Below are 27,238 nucleotides of genomic sequence, written 5' to 3' on the forward strand. Positions count from 1 at the left end.
AGCTATGTAAAATGTAACCACTGGCGGGGGGGGGGGGACTCAGTGAAGGGTATGTGGGACCTCTCTCTCTACTATTCTTCTTTCCTGTGTATCTCTATTTCAAAGCAAAAAAGTTTAAAAAAATCGATATTTAGGGTTTATCTTATTTTGACTAAGATTGTTTGCTGTTAGGTCAAGTATTTGGTACAGTGATAATATTTCCTTTTCTGTATAACTTTCTGTTCTTCCTGAAATAACATATTTCTTCTTTCCTTAGTTTTAAATGTCTATATACTTATGTCTTGGCAGTCACTGTCGCAGAATTTTAAATCCACTCTAATGGTGATTTTCCAAGTGCAAACACAGCAATTGTTCTATTTGTCCATTTTCCTCTCCAATCTTCCAAACTCCATCAAAAAATTCTTTTGAGAGCCCTTTACCCTTATGTTTGAATTCTGACTGGCTGCTTTCTGAAAATGGTTTATTTCATCTCAGTTGTGAACAATAATTCAGTAAGGTGTATTATTCTATATAGAAATTTGAGTTTTACTTCTTTTGCTACTGTTGAGGAGTCTACTATTTTTCCTTTGTAGGGAATCTCCTTTTCTTTCCCTAGGCATTTTTAAGATCTTCTCATTGTCTTTAATATTTGATGATTTCATTGCAATGAGTCTAGGTACACTTTTTTTTTCATTATCCACACTGGGATTTCTTGGCTTCCAAAACTTGAGTATTCATGTCTTTTGGCATTTCTGGAAACCTCTGTTTGAATACTGCTTCCTCCCATTTATTTTTTCTAAACTCCAATTAGATAGATGCTATGCTTATTCTATCTTCCATATGCCTTAAGTTTTTTGGTTTAATTTCAATTAGCCAACATATAGTACATCATCAGTTTCAGATGTAGAGTTCAATAATTCATCAGTTGCACATAACACCCGGTGCTCAAGTTTTTTTAAAAATATTTTTTATCTCCTTGTCTTTCTGTGCTGTGTTTTGAGTAATTTCTTTAGATCACCTCTCATTCACTAATTCTTTTCCAGTTTTAAGTTTCTGTTTAAAATGTCCATTGAGTTTTATTTATTACATTGATTACTATTTAATATATAGAGGACTAATTGGGAGTTTATTCAAATTTATTTTTTAATACTACCTTGTTGCTTTCTTAAGCTTTTGATTCTTTTGTGTTTCTAACCATTTCAAGCATGCTCATTTAATTTCTGATTTTGATAATTCCATTATCTGAAGATATGGAAGGCGAATCTAGTTTTCCCCAGCTGACTCTTGTTTATGGCATTTCCACGCAAGTTTTATAATTTGAGATTGTGAGCTCATGTCTGGTAGGTAGGGTATTAACTGTGGAAACCGCACGGCCTGAGTTACAGGTTAATCTCTTAAGAAAGTGTTGGATCCTCAGGATGCTAACAACCTATGAATACTTCCCATAAATTTCTGAGTCTGAGACTTCTCAGAACCACAAAGGTAGTATTAATTCAGATCCCAAACATGTGAGAGGAATTCCGGATTTCTCAAATCCTTCAAGAAGACATTTTCCTTACCCAGAACTCAGGCTGAGTTGGACAAGTTTCCTTGCCATCTCCTCTTGCTGCTAAAATGGCTTTTTCCCTGGGCTGTTCTTTCACTACAGGTGTGCAGCTCTTTAAGGATTTTGCTTTCTCATGGGGATCTCAGTTCTATTCACCCGAGCCTGGCTGTTCCTCCTCTCCCTGAGAAACTATTAGAACCTGAGCTTCTTGTTCATCAGCAAACATCCAGGGTGAGAGTTTGGCTCCTCTTTTATTAGTTCCTGGGTATTTTACTTATTTTCTTGAGAGCTCAGCTCAGCTTTAAATGGAAGTGTGTTATATTTCACCCTGCATCTCTTGTCAGTTTGTATAAGAAGTTTTGTCAGGACGGCTTGCCCATAATTTTGTCAGAAGTAGATTGTGCTCTAGGCCTGCAAGCACCACTGTAATACCAGGCCTTCTCATTCCCTCTCTCCTCTTGTATCCTAGATTCCATGTTTTCTTCTCTGTTGTCTAATTATTGAATTTTCATGGAGCTTCTCAAGGTACTTGGGAAGTAAATAATATATTAATTCTAATTTGAACATTATAATCCTTCAGAATTGTAAAGGTATGGATTCCTTAGCACCTGTAAACAAGTACTGCTGTTAAGAGGTCTGATGTCATTCTGATTTTTAATCCTTCATTAGTGACATGGTTTCTAACTGTTAATTTCTTTCTCTTTGTCCTTCTGTCTGTTTCTGCCCCTTCCTTCCTTCCTTCCTCCCTTCCTTCCTTCCTTCCTTCCTTCCTTCCTTCCTTCCTTCCTTCCCCACACCCACATCTTTCTTTGGAAGGTTTTAGAATTTTACTGCTATTCTGGAATGTCACATGATATGTCCTGATGTGTCTCTCTCTCTCTCTCTTTTTTAACATTGTGCTGGGAACTTGGTGGGCACTCTCAATCTTAAAATTGATGTCCTTCATTTCCAGGAAATGTTCTCACATATATGTTTTTGATAAATTCTGTATATTTTCTCCAGAATTCCTTTAGTGAGATGGTGGATTTCTTGGACTTAATCCTTTAATTTTACCATCTTTTCTTTTTTATGATTCATTTCTTCATCTTTATTTTATCAGCTTTCTTGGAGATTTACCTTCCACTTTCAATTTAATTTTACATCTTTGCTATTACATTTTATTTTCCAGAAGTACATTCTTGTTCTTTGAATTTTTCTTTTTAATAAAATCTTCTTGTTTTATGGATCAAATATTTTCGCTTTGGTCTTCAGGGATGTTAATTATAGGTATCTATATTCCCTGAGTTCTTTCTACCCCCCTGCCCCATTTTTATATTTTGCTCTCATTTCTCATCCCTATTTAGGATTTAGGCACTGAAAAATTAATGGTAAGCTTTACTTGTAGGGTTTTCACCAGGTGAATTTCATCCTGTGCATGTGGGCAAAGACCTCCAAATAAGAGTAGCAATAGGTTATTTTCTAAGGCTACCCAGTTTCTCTGGAGGAAAACATTTAGTCTGAGTGTATGCTTGCAGCCAGTACACCTGGAGCCAGTTAGGACTTGAGCCTTGGGGAGAGCGGGGGATCCTATTCAGTATGTGTAGTTTCATTTAGTTCCTGTTTTCAGGGTGGAAATTCTCCCCTGTCTTCTTCTCTACCTGATGTCCCCAAATGTTGAGCTCTTCTAGTACAATTTCTCTGGAGAACAGACCTCTGGTCTTCTGGTTGGTTAGGGAAGAGGCAACAAGTTGGATTCCATGAAAAGGGCATGAAAGGCATGGGGATCTGAATGCTTCTTAGACACACTTTTGACAAATGTCCCTACTATCAGCCCCATCGTCATCCCTGCCTTCTGTAGTAGCTGGAGCCTCCAATTTCTAAGACTTTCTAGGTTCTAGGTACTTGGTGTTCAGTTTTCCTAGAGATGCTAGCTTCTCCGCTCCCTTTACATATTCTCAAAATTTGTCATTGCTCATATTTTCTTGTTGCTGTTCCCATATTCTTTCTCCTTGTAGGTAAATCTATAATTTTATTTCCCCTATTCTCATTTTAATAAAGTGTCATAACCTACCAGTTCTAACCAGAAATCCCTATAAACGATCATGGAAAGAAGAATTTTGCTAACAAAATATTTGGCCAACTGCATAGGTCAGGGGGTGAAATAAATAAGGGGGGTGGGACTTGTGATTATTGAAATTTGACCACTGGAAGACTGCAAATAAGTACTGCTCTATATGGGACACATCTCTTTCTGGCCTGGAATTGCCCAGGTATAATTTATTAGCAATATTTATTTTCCTCTCCACTTTTTGTTGTGCAATATTTGGTAACAATTTGGAACTTCAAGCTACATAGTTTTCTTTTAGCTATTAGGTTGAAGCATGCAAAAAAAAAAAAAAACCCTGCTAATTTTGTAGGTCTCAAACACTTGAACACTGGAAATATTGTATGATTTGAGCTAACATTTTAATAGACTTTTTATGGACCTCCTGGAAATTGTACTGTGTATGCTACCTTCTCCTGGGAAATTGGGATTATCCCAATATTTGTACCTCTGGATCCTTCTCAGGCTGAACAAATATGTACACACAAGGTTGACCTCAGGTTGGCGTTCTGTTCATCAAGACAGGCGATATGCAGCATGAGAAGATAAGAGTCAGCTAAAGTGAAAAAATCAGTGAGCAAAATATTTACTCCTCTCAGTTGTACTCTTATAAATTCTGACTCTTTTACACTCGCTTTTGAAATTTTAGTAAGATAACATAAATGAGCACTTTGTACACAAAAAAGAACCATATACAAACGAAGCACATTACTCTAAGTATTTATAATGTGCCACCAGAAAGAAGAGATAAAAGACCCTTTAAAACCTATTTTGACTATGAGATAAGAGGACAAAACCAACTCCTCCAATAACCAGGGTTCATTATGATTAACAATGATAATCATGATAATAATAAAAGGAAGCTACTAACACATACTAAGCCTTCATGATATGCAGGGCACTATGCTAAGTACTTTCTATAACTTATTTCACTTAATCTTCACAATATTAACCTCTATTCTTCACATTATAGAAATGAATTCTAGAGAGGCTAAGAGGCTTGTCGGGAGATCACACTGTGAGCTTGTGAAAGGAGCGTAGCCAACGTTCAGACACAGTTATGCTTTCATCACTATGCCCCACTGCAGGATAATTCCGGCACGAAGGATCCTCTTAGAGCGAAACACAGAAATGTGGATGTGAAAGGCAACTTAGAAATCTTGCCTATTGGCAAGGAATCGAATGTTCTGCAAGGCTGAGTTAGTGGTCCATGAATACTCAGATATATGGGAACACAGCCAGAAAGATGCCCAGATGGCCAGCACTTTACTTAACCACTAAAGTGAGATGCACTGGGGCGCCTCGGTGGCTCAGTTAAGCATCTGCCTTGGGCTCAGGTCATGATCTCAGGGTCCTGGGATTGAGCTCTGTGCCTAGTTCCCCACTCAGTGGGGAGTCTGCTTCTCCCTCTGCTCCTTCCCCCTGCTTGTCTCTCTCTCTCTGAAATAAAATCTTTAAAAAAAATAAAGTGAGATGCACTAAGCCAAAGGGGGACACAGGAACTCTACTTTCTTTCCTTCTTTCTTTGAATCACAAAGTGCTCTGTTAACTTGTAACCCCTATGTAGCTTCTCTCCTCAGTCTTTAGCAAATGGCACATTATATTGGACCATATCAGATATAAAGCTAACTCCAATTCGTTCCAGCAGTCCAAAGAAAACTATGATTTTACTCACCCAGGTGCATTTCTTCAAATCCTTTACAAATGTCACCTTCTCTAGAAAAAGTCCCTGTCTAAATGCTGTGTGGAATATTTCATGGCTCCTACACAATTGCAAAATATATATTGAGCCTCAAGATAAATGAGGTAGATGTTACTAAGTCCACCTAAAGTTGCTAAATTTAGTGACGCCTGGGTGGCTCAGTCAGTGCAGCATCTGTCTTTGGTTCAAGTCATGATCCCAGGGTCCTGGGATCGAGCCCCGAGTTCGGCTCCCTGCTCAGCGGGGAGCCTGCTTCTCCCTCATCCCTGCCTGCCACTCCCTCTGCTTGTGCTCTCTCTCTCTCTCTGGCAAATAAAATAAAATCTTTCAAAAAATTAAAAAAAATAAAGTTGCTACATACATACTATTAGAAGGCACAATTCCCAAGGGTTAGAGAAGTTTTCTATCTTCCTGCCTCTTTTCAAATACCTGGTGGTGGTGTATACACACGGTGCTTCAGTAACTTCTTGATGAAAATGCAGTGTATTTGGCTCACAATGGAGCTGTATTAAAAATCGGCACTGCTCTTTTAACCTTTTCTATTTTTTAGATATATAATACAAGTAGTTATGGAACTTCTGCGAGATTTTGTGAAATCTTTTTTTTTTTTCCCCACACAAAATTGGTGCTACGGAAATAATATGCAGGCTGTCTTCTTTCACTGTTGAACATCTGAAGTTATCTATGAACTTCTGAGGATAGTGGGAAAAAGCCACAGCTTGAAATAGGTTGAGTTTAACTCGTCAATTTAATTGCAAAATTAATAAAATAAAAATAATAATAGCCACAGCAGGAGCTAAATCATGCTGGTACAACTGCTGGGTTGGTTCTGAGACATTATTAACTCTGAAGGTTGGATTCATTGTAGTGCTGCCTTTTTGGAAGGGAGGGCACATCAGGATTTCGAGCACCTATTTTACAGTTTTTCTTTGATACTGTAGCATATAATGTGGAGCACTAAAATAAAAAAAAGGTGTCTACCTTGTATGACAATAAATGCAAAGCTCATCATAAGCTTCATTTCAAATCTCTAGCACGACACCTTTAAGGCTCAATTAATTGACTTGGCTGTTGGGCTGTGTTCATTTTTATAATCGCCGTAGCTTCCTACATAAACAGCGTTAAATGGACCCACTGCAACACACTAAGAAATAATTAACTTCTATCGTTTTACCTTCTATATTTATATGTTCCACAATATATGTAGGCACACATATTCCCTTACTGGTTCAAAAACCATCAATTAAGTCGAGGTCAGAAATGTAATTAATTTGCCAACTACCTCCACATACTCTTTCAGACTGAGCAGTTAGCCACTGGTTAGAGAGAAAAGATAGCATTTTCTTCAAATATATATTTAGTTTTATGAAAAATAACTTTTATTTTAGAAATGGTTTAAGATTCACAAGAAAGTTATAGTACAGAGAGCTCCCATGTACCCTTCACTCAGCTTCTCCGGATGATAATATCTTCAATACCCAGAGTGCATTATCCAAGCCAGGAAACTGACATTGGTAGAATGCTATTAACTGAAATACAGAGCTCATTTAGATTTTGCCAGTTTTAACACGCACCCTTTTGAAGACATAATTATTCTAATCTGGTTTAAATGCTAACTCTTATGTTAGACAAATGTGTTTTATAGCTCTTTTAATATCATTCTAAATTGTTCTAAACAATGTTCAACGTAGCAAAATTACAAGAATGATTTTCTTATCATGTAACTGATGCAAAACTCTTTGCTTTCTGCTATGGATTTGTTGCCATAGAAAATCTTATTTTTTTTAAAAGAAAGAAAGCACCTTGACTGGGAGAGCCTGACTTTTTATCCCCCTTGATAGGTGTATGCTCAATTACTCCTTTGAAATTGTATATGAATGGTTTCATTCTGCCTCTCTGCTCCCAAGTCCCAGTTTTGACTAGGGTGTTCCTTAACATCTGGTTCAATATTCACAGCAGATCAGCCTTTAAATACTTTTTTTAAAAATGGAAATTAGTTGATGTTACATCTACAATTTAGAGGCCCTTTAGAATATTCTACTGGAAATGCACAAAAATTCTGAAAAACAAAATGCATACTTTCAGATAAAAAGATACAATTTAATATATCTAATGCTTGGTATTATTCATCACTGTCCCTATGCTAATAAGTCACTCAGAGAAGCAACAGAGCTGGTGGAGCTATGTAGCAAACACAAGCAAGTATTTGCTTCCTAAATATTTTAAGTGGACATTCATTATTAACTTTTACAAAATGTATCACAATCACATTAATCCCAATAGTCTAATATCTTTGTAATGCAGATATAAGTAATTCAACAGGAGTTCATTATGGTTTTACTTTAATTAATACTTGCTTATTGTAAAGTATTACTTGCCTTTTGATGGTATGGCCTTAATGACTATGCCTCTTTTGGTGAATGCCAGATCATTATTAATTCTTTTTTTATTCATTATAACAACATCAATCAGGGAAAGCTCATTTGCTATTAATGTAAATATAACAGGTAATTCCATTTTAATCTGATAGTGATTAATGTTCACTTGGTAAGTAATTACAATATCACATTTCAAAGTGTTAGCATTGGACAATACTTATTTTGTGTGGCCTCTCAAAGAACCACAGCAATTTGTCTGGGCTTAGAACTGAAAAGGTTTAGGAGAGGAAATCAACCTAGGGACAAAGAGGAAGGCTTCTTAGGTGGCTGGCAAAAGAGAATAATAGTTAAATAAGAGGTTTGCAAAATACACTTTTTTGGGGTCAATTAGTATGCTTCATATACACTCAGAAATATCACCATTCCATTTGTAAAACAAAGAAAAACGAAACTGCTAGAGGTTTCAAAAGCCACTGTTTTAGTTCTGTAATGTCAGTGAATTTTCAAACCACATGGTTTCCTTGTCCTAAATGAAAGATTAGGTTCAATGTAAGAAAGAAGTTATATTTAAAAGAAGTAGCTCTTCTGATGTCATCATTTTTTTTGTAGATTAACCAAAATTTAAGCTGTCTAACTAATTTTAGGCCAAAAGGATCCTTATGTTGAGAAAACAAATCTACTAAAAACATACATTGATGACATATCAATAGTACAGTCCAGTCCTATTTGAGATAAACTATACACACTCGCATTAACATCAATAACCAGAGAGATTCCCATATTAATGCTTAATATATGATTATGTTGAACTGGATCAATGCTGATCATTGATTTGAAGAATCCTGGAAATAATAAGCTTACCGTAGAACAGTACAGGCTATCCATACACATCTGAGATTTATACGCTCTATGGGCAGGGTAGGGGAGACACATATGAGGCTCCAAACAACCTTGAAGCACAGGCAGGAGAGATACCATTAACCTTATTTCACAGATGGGGAGACTGATGCCGAGAGCAGTTCAGAGACTTGCCCTAAATCCCACTCCGGAGCTTTTCCTGGAACCCAGGGCTTCTAACTCTTGGTTTTATTCTTTCCTCTATCGCCCAGTGCCATCGTGCCTCCACTCACTTGTGACGGCTTCTAGAGAACAGATGTAAGAACAACTGCCAAGGGTTTACTAGTATCCAAATTACTAAAACTATCGGACCAGTAGGGAGGCAAGGGGGGAAGAGGGAAAAAAGGAAGTCAGGAATGCAGGGACTTTCAAATCCCGGGTTAGGCACTCCAGGTTTATTCCTCACATACTGAACACCAAGTCTGTGAGCCCCACAATCTGAAGGAGAAATCCCACCAGATAGCAAGCCTGGATTTCTGCTTGCACTACCAGAGCCACTCCGATTAATTTGGAAACTAAGACGGGCCTGGCCTACGGACGCGGCCTGTGGGTGGATACAGCGGGCACTGGAAGGCAGCAAAGGGAAGAGAATAAAGCAGCGTAAGTGGTTGACCAGGAACAAGTCATTTGCTATTTATTCAATTTTATTTCAATCAACAATTACCTACCAATCGACAATCAATTTCAATCAACCATCACACCTACCACGTATCATGGAATGAATGATGAATAGAAGAAATAACAGGACAAAATTCTTGCCTTCAAGAAGTTCACAACTGATAAATGTTTTAAGACAGGTTCCCATGGGTGTACCAAAAACACATGCTGTGCTTAGGTTCTAAGTACCTCAGATATTGATTGGCCTCAGCCCTGGGACATATTCTAGGCCATGAGACACCTTCCTTGCTTACTATGATATCAAAATGACCGGGGGGTACTGCAGAAAAGTTGGGCTTTCTTTTTTTTTTTTTAATTTTTTTAAAGGGTTTATTTATTTAGTTGAGACAGAGCACACACACGTGGGTGGAGGGGCAGAGGGAGAGGGAGAAACAGATTCCCTGCTGAGCAGGGAGCCCAACACAGGGCCTGATCTCAGGACCCTGGGATCATGACCTGAGCCGAAGGCAGATGCTTAACCGACTGAGCCACCCAGGTACCCCTGGGCTTTCTTTATAGAAAGGAGTGAGTGTATATCTCAGCTGGGGGAGAGCTGGGACTTTGGGAGAAGATGTTTCTAAGAAGTAGGATAAATCTAAGCTTAAGCCAGAAGACAGGCAAGAGTCCTGGTGAACATTTCTGCCAGTGGAAAGAACAATAAATCCACCAGCATCCAGACCTGCCAAGATGAACCAGCTTCACATTACTCTATACAAATGCAAATAGTGGGCTAGAACTCTGTTGGAACATTTGCCTTTCTCTTCCACCTTTGTCTGCCCCAAATTCTACCCAATGGCCCAATGTCTCCTTCTCTTGAAAATTCTCATTTTTTGCAGTCTCTTGCTCCCTTAGATCACCTGGACCCACATTTCCCAAAATGTGGTTTGCCTAACGCTATAGGTAGGGAGCTGACTGGCAGTGTTACACAGGGGAACAGTTTAAATTTTAACATTTATTTTCATGTGGATGGATTATTTAAAAAACCCACACTAGCACATCAAACTATAATGTTACAGGTATTATTACTTAAAGCTAAAAGCAAAAAACAAAGACACCCAATTTTAAGAAAAACACTTAAAAAAATAATAGATGTTATGGAAAATATTGGACAATGGAGGGTATATTATTTTCCTGTTACTGCTGTAACAAATTACCACAAACTTAATAGCTTAGGACAAGACAGATTTATGATCTTACAGCCCTGGAAGTCAGAAATCTGAAATGGGTCTCATGGACTAAAATCCAAGTGTTGGTAGGACTGTATTTCTTCTGGAGAAGCTGCAGGAGAATCTGTTTTCTTGCCTTTTCCAGTGAGTAGAGGCCACCCACATTGCTTGGCTAGGGGTTCCTTTTGCCTTCTTCTAAGCCAGCAGTGTGGCGTCTTCATATCTCTCTCTCTCACTGACTCCCACTCTCCTCTTCCCTCTTTTGCTTATAAGGACCCTGTGATTCTATTGTGCCCGTCCACGTAATCCAGGATAATTTCCCCATCTCAGGGGCACTTGATTGACAATGTTAATTTCTTCAGCAACTTTAATTCCCCCTCACCATGTACCATAACATATCAACAAATTCTGGGGTTTTGGACATGGGAACATTTGGGGGAGGCCATTTTTCTGCCTATCACACTGGGCGGTAAAGTAAAATTTGCTTTGGCCAATAAATATTAGCAGGCTTGATGGAAGCAGAGGCTTGAAAAAGTTGTCTCTATATTTCCATTCCTGCTCTTCCACCTTTGCCTTTGCCAAAAGGACATGCCTGGGCTCACCTGCTGAAAGAAGAATGAGCAAGATATGAGCGGCAGAGCTGAGGTGATCCAGCTATCCTCAGACACGTGTTCCTAGGCACTCTCCAGATGGGCAAACTAGCCTGGGCCAGAGCAGAAAAAATTGCCCAATTTAAATCAAGCCACAAGAAAGGGGAACCCTCTTACACTGTTAATGGGAACCCAAGCTGGTACAGCCACTCTGGAAAACAGTATGGAGTTTCCTCAAAAAGTAAAAGTAGAGCTACCCCACGACCAAGCAATTGCACTATTAGGTATGTATGTATGTATGTATTTGTTTATTTTTAAGATTTTATTTATTCATTCGACAGAGAGAGAGACAGCCAGCAAGAGAGGGAACACAAGCAGGGGGAGTGGGAGAGGAAGAAGCAGGCTCCCAGAGGAAGAGCCTGACATGGGGCTCGATCCCAGAACGCCGGGATCACACCCTGAGCTGAAGGCAGACGCTTAACAACTGTGCCACGCAGGCGCCCCACTATCAGGTATTTATATCAAAGATACAGATATAGTGAAAAGAAGGGGCACATGCACCCCAATGTTCATAGCAGCAATGTCCACAATAGCCGAACTGGAAGGAGCTGAGATGCCCTTCAAAAGATGAGTGGATAAAGAAGATGTGGTTCATATATACAATGGAATATTACTCAGCCACCAGAAAGGATGAATACCCACCATTTGCATTGACGTGGATGGAACTGGAGGGGATTGTGCTAAGTGAAATAAGTCAATCAGAGAAAGACAATTATATGGTTTCACCCATATGTGGAACATAAGGAATACCACGGAGGACCATAGGGGAAGGGAGGGAAAACTGAATGGGAAGAAATCAGAGGGGGGGACAAACTATGAGAGACTCTGGACTCCAAGAAACAAACTGATGTTTATAGAAGGGAGGGGGGACGGGGTAGCCAGGTGATAGGTATTAGGGAGGGTACATGTGGTGATGAGCACTGGGTGTTATACACAACTAATGAATTGTTGAACACTACATCAGAAACTAATGATGCACTATATGTTGGCTAACTGAACATAATAAAAACAAATAAATAAATCAAGCCACAAGCTAGTAAACTAAAGAAACACTTATTGTTTTAAGCTGTTGAGTTTTGAGGTGGCCTGTTTCACAGCATCGTTGTGGCAAATGATAATTGACACAGACTTCAAATTATAATTTTGGCTGGATAACTACTAAAACAACACAAAGCTCGCCATATACTGTCACCACTGTATTGTAATTGAAAGGGCATTTTAACAACTAAAAATCATAAGAACATGCTCTTGGAACAAAGGGCAGGCTTTCCCAAGAAAGGCAGGTGACAAGCTTATATCATTTTTCGGTCTACTCCCTCTCCCACTCTCTCTTTCACTCTTTATTTTTCTCATTTCTGTGCTGATTGAAGAAATCTTCACAGATCATCTGCATTTGAGAACTTCTGCCTGTACACTACTTAATGGAATTCTTTGCACATCTTAAACCCTCAAGAATGTTGTTGAATGAGTAACCACACTGCAAATTGAACCTTTCACAATGGTGTGCTGCTAATTCTGGAACGGAATAATGTGGTCGTTGCAGTGTACTAAGTGTCATGGAAACTTACAGAAAAGAAACATTTCATATGAAAGATACTGTATTCTCCATTATTTTAGCAATACTACTGAAGATATAAAGTCATGCTGTGACTTTGTAGAAAGCTATGCCCTACTAATTTAGAAGGGCACACTGACTCCATGTTGATTGGCTTGGAGGTGGGCTTACCACGTTGATTTGTTTCTTTTTAATTCACACCTGCCAGTCCGAGAGTTTTCTTTAAAATGGTAATGATACAAATTAATCAATAAAGTGTTACGGGGATTTAATGTAAAAGGAACAAAAAAAAATCCAATTTCCAAACTGCCAGATCTATTTAGCACATGTCATAGTATAGCTTAACCCATGGTGCATTAACAAAATAAAGGTCAAAGTTAAATTTTATAAAGATGGAGAAAAAACAGTCCTCACGAAATATTTCACTGGAATAGAAAACTTCAGGCTTTTTGTATCTTGGCAAACACAGACCCATTAATTAAAACAATTCTTCCTAATGGTCTGCGTCTAATCAGGTATAGTGGAGTATTAAAAAAACATGTTTTATATTCTCTGGTTTGCTTTTTAATGGATATTTCAATGGACTGAGTTTGAAAGCAGTCAATTTATATTGTTTTAACAAGTTTATTTTGCTTTACCAATATAGAAACAGCTATGTTATTTTTTTAAAAAGACGATTTAATGTTTAAGTGTAAGGTTATCAGAATATAAAAACTAATCTGATAAAGAGGGATGATAGTTGCATGGATACGTTATAAAGCAAAAACAGTAAAATGTTAATGGCAAAATATGGGTGGTGAGTATACAAATGCTCACTATAAAAGTCAGCTTTGATGTATGATTAAACATTTTTTTTAAAGATTTTATTTATTTATTTGACAGAGATAGAGACAGCCAGCGAGAGAGGGAACACAAGCAGGGGGAGTGGGAGAGGAAGAAGCAGGCTCATAGCAGAGGAACCTGATGTGGGGCTCGATCCCTTAATGCCGGGATCACGCCCTGAGCCGAAGGCAGTCGCTTAACCGCTGTGCCACCCAGGCGCCCCTGATTAAACATTTTTTAAATGCTAGGGAAAAAATCCATAATTGAAAATATTATATCCTTATGTATTTTTATATCGGTGCCACCATTTTGTTGCCTTTTCCTTTTCTGGAAAAATGATTACTAGCCATTTAACTTTGAAATAACTGAACAGCAGCTTTTTGAGGTATGCTCATCTTGTTTGACTTAATGACTGAGAGATATGAGATGTCCTGTGTACCAGAAGTCTATTCTACAATTTGAGATTACTTTGAAGAATATATAAAAACTAGTTGGGCTAGGGCGCCTGGGTGGCTCAGTCGGTTCATCATCTAACTCTTGATTTTGGCTGAGGTCATGATCTCAGGGTCATGAGATCAAGCCCTGACTTCAGCTGTGTGTTCAGCATGGAGCCTACTTAAGAGTCTCTCTCTCCTTCTCTCTCTGCCCCACCCCCCCAGCTAATGGGCATGTGCTCTCTCTCTCTCTCTTTCTCAAAAAAAAAAAAAATAATTAGTTGGGCTGAGGAGGTGAGGTTAAGTGAAAAGTCTTCCCAGCAGAGAGCAGTATGGGGACAGAAGGTGAGTAATGTCCAGGTAGCCTTGAATTTTTTGCTATATATCTCCCTCAGAGGGATTCAGAGAAATGGGGTCATGGAGAAACTATATCATGAATGACCTTGAATGCTACTCCAAGGATGTACAAGTTTTATCTTAAAGGTACTGAAGAGTTTTAAGCACAGGTATGGAGGTGACAGGGTCAATCTTTGTGTTAGAAGATGACTCTAGCTGAGGAAATGAAACTAAATGCAGGCAGACCAGTTTAGGGGCTACTACAGTTTTCTGGGTGAAACTAATAGCAATAACATTGTGGACAACAATCATAGCACCTACTCTTTCTTGGTTGCATTTTACATACCTGACTCTCTCTGTATGGTAATCTCAGTAAAGCTGCAGGATACGAAATCAATACACAAAAATAAATTGTGTTTCTTTACACTAATAACAGACTACCTGATAAGGAAATTTGAAAAAAAAAAACCCAATTCCATCTACAGTATCATCAAAAAGAATAAAACACTTAGGCATAAATTTATGTAGGGAAGTGAAAGACTTATACACTGAAAACTATAAAACACGAATGACAGAAATTAGAGAATATACCAAAAAAAAAAAAAAATAGAAAGACATCTATGTTCATGGATAGGAAGACTTAATATTGTTAAGATGTTCAGACTACCCAAAGCAACCTATAGATTCAGTGCTCTCCCTGTCAAAATCCTAAAAAAAATTCCAAAATTCACATAGAATCAGAAAAGACCCTCAAGAGTCAGAAAAATCTTGAAAAAGGTAACTAAAGGTAGAGGCATCTCACTTGATATAATATATATATATATATATATATATATATATATATATATATATATATATATCAAAATATATTATAAAGCTACAGTAATTAAAACATGGTATGGTACTAGCATAAATATATATAGACCAATGGAATAGAAGAAAGAGCCCAGAAATAAATCCATACTGATCTACCGCAAGAGTACCCAGCATCTACAATGGGGAAAGGATGGTGACTTCAATAAATGGTCCTAGGAAAACTGGATATCCACATGCAAAAGAATGAAACTGGATCCTTATCTAACACTATACACAAACATTGACTCAAGATGGGGGCATCTGGGTGGCTTAGTTGGTTAAGTGTTTGACTCTTGCTTTCAGCTCAGGTCCTGATTTCAGGGTCCTGGAATTGAGCCCCATGTCAGACTCTGTGCTCAGTGGGGAGTCTGCTCAAGATTTTCTCTCTCTCCCTCTGCTCCAGCTCTCTCTCTAAAATTTTTTTAAAAATCAACTCAAAATGATTAACAATTTAAATTTAAGATTTGAAACTATAAAACTCCTAGAAGGAAACAGGGGAAAAGCTTCACGATGTTGGTGCTTGGCACTGATTTCATGGATATGACACCAAAAGCACAGGCAACAAAAGCAAAAATAGACAAGTGAATAATCTCATTTACTCCTTTCAGCTAGCCAACACAGAAATTTTAGGAGGAAAGCGAGACTAGAAGAAATTAAGAAATTTGCTGAAGGCTACAAGATTTGAATCCACAGTGTTTGATTCCACAGTGATAAAATCCCAAAATAAGGGATATTCCCAGAGAAAAGTGTATCAAGAGAGACTTTAGGACATAGAATCAGCAATATCTCATGCCCAAGTATAATTGTATACAAAAGAGATCAGGCTGGACCCAGAGGCTTCTGGCTTAGAAAATTGGTGAATGATGGTGTCATTTTCTGAAACAGGGAATAGAAGTGAATGTCCACATCTGCTAGGAATTTCAGTTTGGGACATGCTAATTTTGAAATGACTGTGGACAGGAATAAGTCTCAAAATATTTAATGTCTGCTATAGCAAACCCTGACCAACCAGAACAAACACTAGCCGGTATATCCTACCTGTGCTTATCAGTGGGTATCAGTCCTGTGCCCTGAACAGAGAGGTTCGTTGGGGAGTTGCAGACATACATATGGAATGGCCCCCGAGAGAGATGCAGGAAGCAGATAATGATTTGGGACTCATCTGCTTCTAGGTACTAAATGGCGCTTCCAATGAAGATGTGATCCTGAAGAGAGTGGGGGATAGAAAGCAAAGAAGGGCTGAGGATGGGGTCTGGGGAGCATCCACACCTACAGAAGAGGCAGAGCATGAATCATCTGTGAGAGAGACTGCAAAAGAGGCAGATAGGTCAGATTTGAAAACCTGGGTAAGAGGATGTCAAGGAACCCAAGAAGGAAAGAATTACACAGAGAAGTTGAGTCAGGCGATTTGGCAAGGGGGAGGACAGTGATTTTCTTAGTGAGAGCAGGTTGCCTGGCAGGTAGGAGTGATAACCAGGTAACATGGGTTGAAAGGGAATTATGGGTAAAGAAGGGGACTTAGCCAGCCATGCCACTGTTTCACAAACATCAGCCACAAAATGGAAGGAGGAGAGGTGACACTGGAAGGGGGTGGGAGCTGGGTGGTGTTGCGGTTGAGAAGTGTGTATGTTAACTAAGAGGAAGGGCAATAAAGGGTAAACTGACAACAAAGAATCAGCAGGAAGGTGACTTCAAAGTTAGGGTGTAAGGGAATTCTGAAGGAACAAAGCTCAGAGGAGATGGCATTTAGAACAGAGTTATACTCCCATCCTTTCTATATCCTACTACTCCCACAGCAGCCAGAGGGGTTTTGTAAAAAAAAAAAATGAGCATGAATCACAAAGTAATCGGCTGCCTTCCCAATGAGAATGTCAACTCTAGAGGGCGGGAACCTGTCAGCCACGCGAAGGACAGGGAGAGTGCAGACCTCACACAGAAGTAGCAGGAGTGAAGAGGAGACTGTGTCTGAAGGGGAGGCCATGAATCCCTGGTCTCCTGTGTGCGTTCTGCGGAAATCACTCCACGTTAGGAATTTGTATGTCTTTCCTTTGTGACTGTGGTAGACCTGCCTTGTTGAGCCAGTCTAAGAAATTTCTAATGACTCCATTTCTCTCATTCTTCACACAAACAACAACTTAATATTTAGCCTTTTTAAAAAATTTCTTCCTCCCTACTCATCCCTACCTCCAAAGCCAATCTTGCCTTTTTTCCAAAGTATCCCTTATGACTGCCACGAACATAAATTGAACCTGTGTTTTGCTGCTGCTAATTTAGCCTACGAAAAACTACTGACCAAATTAACCCAAAATAACTCTTTAGGCCCCATTATGTACGAGAATTTGCTGGACTAAATTTTTTAAATAATATTTTAATTAGTGGTTCACTGAGTGTGGTCCTTGACCAGCAACAACAGCATTCCCCGGGAATGTGATAAAAATACGAATGATCAGTCCCTACCCCAGCCCTAACTGAATCTGAAACTCTCGTGCTGGGACCCTTCAATCTGTGATTTAATGAGTCCTCAAGTAGTTGTGATGTATGTTCAAGTTTCACTTAAAATAACGAATTCATGGCCTATAACTGATTATATCTAGAACACAACTACGCTTGGAGAATAAACAAAATCAGGTATGCTGGGCATCAGAAAAGGTCAAATTCAAGAGCCAGAGAAATCTCAGGACACGGATTAGATAAAATACATATACAGCAGGACATAAAGTAAAAACACGATTGAAAATGAAGGGAACCTGAAATAGCACATCATGGCCAAAAAAGTATATTTTGAGAAGCTATGTATGTGCCAACTCTCAGAACTCTTCTTTCTATGTGCTAGCTGGTGGCGGTGGTTTATCTCTGACACAACTGCCAAACGCACTTCTATTAATATGAAAGGCTTCTTGTAATGAGAAGGGAACACCTTGCATTTAGTAGCTCATTTCTGACTTGAGAGAAAATGTCTTAGATGAAAATGTTCCCCTCTGAAAATCTTCCCCTGATGATTCTTGTCTGCCTTCTTGATAGCAGAGGAGTTGGGGGGGGGAGGAATCTTCTAGATAGGATTCAGAGCTGCTCCAGAGATAGGCTGACTAGGTTGTCACCACAGAGTGCCCATGTACCAGGAATCTCAGAATCGAGAAAGTTTGAGTGAAGACACCTCTCAGAGGCATTCTGAGATCTGTATACACATCTATCTGAGAGGACTAGCAGGTGAAGAGACACTGAAAACAAATTGACCAAGAATGTATTCATTCAAAGGAATGCTGTCCTTCAGTGTAGTGAGTAATGTTATAGTTTAAGAACTAAACTCCACCTTTGAAAGTGCCTTTACAGAGTTTTCAACAACATAAGAAATTCTAGTAGGTATCTAATTTTTTAAAGAATTGATTGCATCTAGGTCTGTCATTTATTTATTTTATAAACCAAAAAAGGTTTAAATTTAAATCTTGTTTTAAAAAGATTTTTATTTTTAAGTCATCTTGACACTCAACATGGGGCTTGAACTTGCAACCCTGAGATCAAGAATTGCATGCTCTACTGACTGAGCCAGACTGGCGTCCCACCATAAGAGGCTTTTAAGACTGATGCAAAAAATCAAATTCATCCTCAAAATAGGAAATTTGCTAGCACTGAAAGCATTAAAAAAGAATAAAGCACGGCACTGAAAAGCCCCTGAAAAAGGAGTACCAAGATGGCTGGAATGGTAACAACATCCCAGAAATAATTCCACAGCCTCCTAAGCCAACTATTTAGAATTCTAATTGACACACAAGACTTTTTATTTAAAAAATCAGTTGCATTACTTTTGTTGTTTATTGAAGCATGTATTTATTACTATAATTAATTATGGAGCAGTTAATGCATGCTGGCAAAGCCAGTCCAATCATTCGGAAGAATGTCTCACGTTGGCTGTGAATGTCTTCTCTCCTTGGCCTCCTCAGCTCCTGGGACTCCTTTGTGGGTTCATCTCCCTCCTCTATTCGAAAGGGTCAGTGAAGCTTGGGCTTTAGGCTTTTTTACTTTTCTTTGTACATAGACACAGCCCTGCCCCACAGCTATTCCCAAAATTTCAATTATTGTTTTGATACAGATGATCTCCCAAATCTTTATTTCTAGCCTAATAGTCTATGCTGAAGTTCCAAGCCACATAGCCAATTTCCCAGGAACATTCCCTGAATTTATCCTCCTTTTGGAAATTCCCCAAACTGTACACATCCTAAATCAGTGTTTTGTTTTGTTTTTTTTTTTTTTGAGAGAGAGAGACAGTGAGAGTGAGTGGGGGTGGGGGGAGGGGGAAGAGGGAGAAAGAGAATCTCAAGCAGGCTCCATGCCCAGTGCAGAGCCCAATGCAGGGCTGGATCTGATTCCACAATCCCATGTCCCAGAGATCATAACCTGAGCTGAAATCAAGAGTCGGACGCTTAACCCGACTGAGCTACCCAGGTGCCCCCTAAATCAGTGTTCTTAAAGTTGGTCCCTTACCAGCAACAGCAGCAGCACAGGAGAACTTTTTAAAACTGCAAATTCTCTGTGCCTGCCCCAGACCTCCAGAATCAGGAACTCAAGGGGGGAGGTCCTGTCATCTCCATGTTAACAAGCCCCCCAAGTGATTCCAACGGAGCTAATGTTGAGAGCCACTGTCCTAAGACATATACAATACCTACCCTGGATATTAATCATGCTTTTTATTTTCTCTATTTTGTCATGCTTTGACATCCTGGGGGTCTTACGGGCCAGGGAGAGACCACCCCTCCCCTCCCAAGAGGAACTGATTCCAAGAGATAGCAAATGAGTCCCTTGTGAACGTGCCTTTCATTTGCAAACCAACCAATCCAAAGCCCATATATCTAACCACCTTCTTTGTTTAACTCTCACAGGCCAACCCAGTGCTTCCAGGGCCAGGTATTGAAGGACAATGACACAACCTATAGCCCAGAGTCTGCTGAAATCATTCAAACTATCCAATTCTAAACTTGCCCAAACTTATCTACCTGCCCCATCCATTCCTTCCCAGGGAAACCACAATAAAGGAGAAATGATGCTTTCTCTTTTGCTCCTTCTGCTTCCTGAATGATCCCAGTACTTTCCTTAGAGCCCTGTAAAGTGTTGCCTGTCCCCTGCTCCTGGGAACTGTGAGTAATAAACCTTCTTTCATGGCAATGACTTGTCTATGCCATCACTCGGTCACCTCTATAAATTAAATCCCGGGTACAACTAAAACACTCTGCCCCTCCTAACATACTCTAAACCTTGGGTTACCCACTACAGTGAATGCCTCCGGCTGTTCAACCAGAAACCTTGGCTTCTTCCTTCCCCTTAACCCTTCACATTAATCCATTACATAACATGGCAAAGTCTAGCTTCAAACAACAACAACAACAACAACAAAAACAACCAAATCTTGGAACCAATTCACATTTCTGTAGCACTTGTATCACTGCGTCCCATCTAGCTTTCAGCAATACTCTTGTGAAGGATACTTTTGTTTCAGAGTTCTTGCCCCTCCCACTTCAATCCAATTTTCCTTTTATATGAAGCTACTCCTCTGCTTAACAAACAAACAAACTCGCTTAAGTGGCTGACCACTGCTACCCAAGGAAAAACTAAAAAACCCTTCCTGACACTGGCTCACTTTCCAGCTTCATCTCTCCCCATCTGAACTCCAGTTTTATCAAGGAGCAATCGTCTCAAAGTCACTTTCCTATGACTTCAGAGTGTGCCCGGCATGCTGCCCAACTTAGCACGCTCCTTATAACTCCTTCCTCCCAACCTGAGAAACTCATCTTTTTTTAAAGATTTTATTTATTTATTTGAGAGAGAGAGAGCAGAGGGCACGAGTGGGGAGGGTGGGAGAGAGGAGCAGAGGGAGAGGGAGACCGAGACTCCCCACCGAGCAGGGAGCCTGATTCAGGGTTTGATCCCAGGACCCCAAGATCAGGACCTGAGCCGAAGGCAGACACTTAACCGACAGAGCCACCCAGGTGCCCTTAAACTCATCTTTTCGATATCAGGGGAAGACTTCCCTAATCCCTCAAGGCTGAGCTATTTTACCATTTCCGGTCCCATCTCATCCCACTTCCTGCCATCTTCCATCCTTTCTGGAGATGCTATCCTTGTTAAAATCAGAAAAGGAAAGTGGGTAGGAGTTAGAGGAGGAAGGAACCGCAGATGAGAAGAGGCATGACGGATGGAAATAAGTTCCTGGCATTCTTTTTTTTTTTTTAAAGATTTTATTTATTTATTTGACAGAGAGAGAGAGACAGCCAGCGAGAGAGGGAACACAAGCAGGGGGAGTGGGAGAGGAAGAAGCAGGCTCCCAGCGGAGGAGCCTCATGTGGGGCTCGATCCCATAAAGCCGGGATCACGCCCTGAGCCGAAGGCAGTCGCTTAACCGCTGTGCCACCCAGGCGCCCCAGTTCCTGGCATTCTTAACTGAAAGTCTGAAGGCATTTTCCCCAAGCCAACTGTAATCAGTTTCACAAATTACCTTTAGCATGAAAGGCATGTTTGTCCACTTATTTACCTGATGTTTTTCTCTAAGTAGACTTGTATTGATCCAATTTTGTTGTCTCACTCTGAGCAATGATATCTTAAAATCAACTCTTTATGGTACTAGCTACATTTTGCTAAAATACATTAAATAAATACTTAATTATTAAAATTTGTAAAAGTATCCAACCATGTACCATGTATAATATTCCACTTTCATTACTCTAGTGGGAAGTGAACACTTGGGGAAAGAATTATTATAAATGACAAGTAATGCATGCAGGCATATTAAAAATTGAATTAGATAGCTTAGGAAATTAATTATAATTTATAATATTTCCCCCATGGTAAATTTATTCCAAATCCCAAACATCTGAATTATAAACTAACTTTTGGGAAAAAAATTACTTATAAATTGGAAGGCACCTGATAATTGATACATACTTAGCAAATGAACAATCGAGTTTATTTTGCTGATTCACAATTCACAAGTCATTCCGAGGTCAGGTTTCTGATTGCTCATTAGTAGCTATTTTCCAAAGAGTTGATACTTCAATTTTACTTTGAATGGCTGCAAATGAGTCTTCCAGTGCAAAAAAGGTCCCAGTGGCCTTGCAAAGTTAGATAGATAGGTTTACCTGAAAATCAAGAAGGACTCTAGCCACAAGGGCATTTCTGGGTAAGTCACTAAGAGTCAATTAACTTTCAGTAACCTAACTGATGTGACATATATTTTCCGCCTAGCGTTTCCCTCAAGCACCCCCATGGATAGACTAAACCAGGTTGCCATTTAAAAAAAGGTTTTCATTTCAGTTATCAATTTTAGTCTGGTATCCTGTTCTTAATCTTGTTCTTAAAGACTGTTTTCTTATCATGAAGTTCTCGCAATATTGCCGATACCCAAACAAAGACACACTCGAGACAGTATTCTCACGAGTGATGAATGACTATGGTCTTTGCGCTTCTACAACAGGCTTGGAAAGTGACCTGCACTTTGCATTATGTGCACCACAGACTTCTCATTGCTCTTCCAGAGTATTCCATAACAAACAATGTCTGACATCCTTTAAGAATAGTATGGCATTAAAACTGAAGCCCTCAGAGATGGTAAGATAGAATATCTAAAATCTGTAAACTACATTTGGAAATGCTCCCATGTCTAGCAGTGAAGAATGACTTATCAGTGAACGTCTGGAAGTCCTTTTCCTTTTGGATTAATGAAAATCTCTAGAACTGTTCTTTCTAATATGGTAATCACTGGCCACATACGGCTATTGAGCACTTGAAACATGCCTGGTCTGAACGGAGATGTGTGGTAAGAGTAAGACATATTGGAAAAATATATTTCATTAATAACTTTTATAATGATCACATGTTAAAATGATAATCTTGTAGGTATAGATTACATAAAACATTATTACAATTAAGTTCACCTCTTCATGTTTACTTTTCTTAGTATAGCTCCTAGAAGATTTTAAGTCACATTACATTTCTACTGGCCAGAACTTCTCTACAAAAATGAAGAGAACAAGGATGTGCCCTGGATAGTCTAGTTTTCATTTTGTAAGTCAACAATTGATTAGATAATTTTTTCTGACTTGATGATAATCAGAGACAAAGCCTGTGGTGGAGGTGTTTGGAATCAAGGGTCTCTATTTCCCTGAGTACTATTTTGGGTTAGTTTAATAAATCTACGACAGTGTAATGTGATAGAAATTATTTTTGTACTTTATTCATTTAAGTTTGTGAAAGTCACCAAGATAAGCATTTTGTGATTAATATACTATAAAATAAATGGCATCACCAATATAGAAATCTGATTTTTTTAATCATCAAGTTTATACATAATATATTTTTGACAGAAAATAATTAGATGCAAGCAAACAATAAACAGTATTTTCCCTGAGGGGAGATTCTCTTCTATTATATTCAATTTTCTCCTCAAATTAACTCATTTTAAGAGATAGCAAAATAGATTCAAATTTCTTATTATATTTCTGAATTTTATTTTTCTGAAGGTGAGAGCAAAGTAGATTGAATAAATTGACAGATGGTACTGATTTTGCACACCATTTATTTCTGGGCCTATAGCAAGTTCTACTAAAGTAATTCCTCTTGAGTTTATCTCAATGAGTGAATTTCCACTCGACTTTAAAACTCGACTCAGATGTCCCCTCCTCTAAGAAGCCTTACTGGATCCCACTGGGCAGTTATCCACTTCATATTCTGCTAAAGCATATGCTTTGGAGATACTTCTCTTACTCCATTTCCCTTCTCCTTCCCCAACTCGCATGTGAATTTCCTGACAAGACAACTGACGTCAACCCAAGTCTTATTCATCTCTGAATTCTCAATGACTAGTCCTTTACCTGGCGTACAGTAGACACCTACTGTGTACTGTCCATTCCAGGTTACTCAGTGAAGTGGTATTAATACTGCCAAACATTAGGGACGGTGCATTTGACAATAAGTCTAGTTTAAAAAAGAATAAATGGATCTTAGAAGTATCCCAATGAAGAATTTGGTGACTGCCATTTCTCTATAATATAATAATAGAGCAATTTTTAGATATAATTTATAAGTAAAGATTCACTTTGAAAAATACCACACACACAAAGAGGTGATGGATTCATAAGAGATCTTCTAACCACCAAAATAAATATTTGCCTTATAAATGCAATCATTTTGATTGAGTTTCTTGAAAGGATTGCCCAAAGCTCTTTTTTTTTGGCTCTGATTGTGTAATTATAATGGTTTAGACTCATTTGTACATGTCCAGCTGGAGTTTTATTATATTCTCCTCATCACTATTTGCTGGCTAAATCTATCTGTGATTACATCTCTAACGGTTTTGAGCAGAATCTTTCCAAACTGATTTTCATGAAATTTCCCAGGGGTTCACAAAAAATGTTCTTGGTGTTCATATTAGTGAAGGTATTCTGGAAAAACTGTGTGTGTGTGCATGTACATGTAATTTAATTATATGTAATGAAATGACAATGCCAAATACATGGCGGGAAGGATCAAAGAGGTGTGCACATGACTCAGTTCCTCAGTTGCTTTAATTACTCAACACTGTTAGCTACCACGAATTTTGACTGTTGTAATTGTCTTAAATTGTTTTTAATCCTTATAACCTATATCCATATTTGGATCATTGGGTAACAACAGGAGCCGTCAGTAACACTGACATCGAAATACAAAAAGTTCCTGAAAAAACTATAAATAGTAATAATTCTGCACATTTTCCTCAAGATGATCTTCAGAGGGAACTGATTTGTAAATGACATATATACATGATCCAAAAGAAATTTTTACTGCCCCCTTTTACAGATGACGAAATTGTGGCGTATGGTCTAAGTCATTTGTCCAGGGTCAGAAAGATCGCTGGTAAACAGCTGGACAGGAATGTGAACCCTCTATCTACAGTCCTCCGAGTGGAACACGACACACATGCAGAGGTTCTCGAAATTGGCTGCACGTTAGAGTTACCCGAGCAGCTTTTAAGAATTCTGATGCCCAGCCACCGCAACCCATCAGGTAAATAAAAATCTCAGAAGGGGTGCTGGGGAAGAGGGAGCAGCCTCTTCTCCGAGCCACCCTTTTGCCTCTGGACTTCTCTGGGGCTAGCAGTCACCAGACCTGGGGCCCGGGGCCACGGGCTCAGCCAAAGACCACGGGCTCTGTGTCAAAGCAGCAGTTTGCAGGTGGCTGCGCCAAGGAACCAGAGGAGGCACGGGGACGCCGCAGTCCTGGCGGCAGGGGAGCTGCAGCTGCTGCGTGGGGCTGGCATCTGTAAGTGCTTCAAAACGCACATGGGCTTCAGCTTCCTGTCCGTGACCGCCTGCGCTGGGGTCACGCTTGCCCCGCCCCCCGGAGGTCTTGTGCACCAGAGCAAGCTGCACCTGCAGGGCTTCCAGAGCCTGAAAGAGGGTGAGGCAGTGGAGTTCACTTCTAAGAAGTCGGCTAAGGGCCTAGAATCTATCTGGGTCACCAGCCCAGCTGGGGTGTTCTGTACTGGTGGTGAGAGAGGGCTCAATGGGAAGGACAGGCAGAAGCGCAGTCAAAGGGGGACAGGAGCTACAACCATGGAGATCGAGACCACCACGCCACGGAGGCCAAGCTGCCACCCCAGCCCAAGAAGGGTCACTTCTGCCAGAGCAGTGGGGAAAGTGGGGAGAGGATGGGTAGGGGGCAGCTGGCTCTGCCCTGTATCCCAGGCCAGGGTCCGCAGCATCACCCCCTTTTCCCTCTCGGCAGGGGAGGGGGGAGGGGGTGAGGCCAATGAACTCCAACCATGCTCTATCCAAATTACTCACAGGGGTTCTGGGAACAATCCCTCCCTGCTGTGCTTCATCTGAATCTCTGCCCCCAGCACTCCAGCTTTTCAAAGTGGCCTGGATAGGAAAGTTGTTTTCTTTTCAAGGAAGGATATGTAATAATAATTGTTCCCGTGCCAGAATGTAAAGACTAAGCCTGAGACCAGATTGATGGGCCCCACCCACAAACCACTACATTCTGGGGGAGGGAGTCTCTAAGGGGCAAGTCAGGGTTTTTCCACATCTTGTCTCATTACCCACTCTTGGGATAGGGTGCTGAGAACTGTCCCGAGCAATGGGTTGTGACAGCAGTCGCAGGGATTGTTGGGGGAAGAGCTACAGACCTGCTGCTCCCAAGCTTATTCCCACCCCACTCTGGGCAGATAGATTTTTATTGATTTGCTCCCTTGGATAAGTGCACGTTGGGCCCCACTTTCTCCAGGATGCCAACAGCACTAGCTGTGCGCGAATGATGTATCTTGTGCATTTTAACTCTTTTTTTTGTAATATAAATATTCTGGTTTTGTAAAAAAAAAAAATCTCAGAATGAAATGGTGCTCAACTGTTGCTCAAAATGTATTTTTCCAAGATATGCTTGAAAATGTCAACTTGAGCCTCTGTTAGCTCATGGTTTAGAAACAAACAAAAATCGAATTAGCTAAATTTTAGGGGGGTGGGGTGGAGGTAAGAACTCCAAATATCCAGTCATAAAAGTAGAAGTACTTTCTCTGACCTTATATAACAGTTAAATTTCAGTCTACATTTTCGTGTATATTTTGTCACCAAACCCAGCATGTAATTTAAAATATATTATTAATTTATAAATTTTCCTATTAAAGAATCATTGTTAAAATGAAAAAAGGAAAACATTTGTCTTTATATAATGAATACTCTTATAAAGTTCAGTAAATGAATGTTATGAAATCTTAAATAATATGCTAATATAAGCTATGATGGTCTGAATAATTAAACAATATTTATGTTATCAATGTTTTATCATATAAAAATTATACTAATTAAAATCACTTTGTTATCTTACAGCATGCAAAAATGACTAAATGATTTTTTAATTTCTTGGGCATTTGTGATTACTATGGAAGGGGGCAGAAGTTCAGAAAAGCTGAGTAAACACTACATTAGGCCAGGTGTTTTCCAACTGCAGTATTAATGACATTTTGGATTGGGTGATTCTTTGCTGTGGAGGGCTATCCTGTGCACTGTAGGCTATCTGGCAACATACCTGGCCCCTACCTGCTATACTTCAACTGTGACAATTAAAAGTGCTTCCAGGGCACGTGGGTGGCTCAGTTGGTTAAGCCTCTGACTTTGGCTCAGGTCAGGTCGCCATCTCAGCGAGTCCCTTGTAGGGCTCT

At 39.5% G+C, this 27,238-nt stretch overlaps 1 protein-coding gene and 1 pseudogene across 18 annotated transcripts in view; one reads left to right on the top strand and one right to left on the bottom strand.

Annotated features, from left to right (window-relative positions):
• DMD (dystrophin) overlaps window positions 1-27,238 on the bottom strand; it is a 2,358,181-nt gene that overhangs the window by 419,267 nt on the left and 1,911,676 nt on the right. The gene's annotated exons all lie outside the window — the stretch shown is intronic.
• On the top strand, window positions 16,929-26,923 carry LOC123001835 (protein lin-28 homolog A-like; annotated as a pseudogene).

This window comes from Ursus arctos, chromosome X (genome assembly GCF_023065955.2).
Source record: "Ursus arctos isolate Adak ecotype North America chromosome X, UrsArc2.0, whole genome shotgun sequence".
In the NCBI taxonomy this organism is placed as follows: domain Eukaryota; kingdom Metazoa; phylum Chordata; class Mammalia; order Carnivora; family Ursidae; genus Ursus; species Ursus arctos.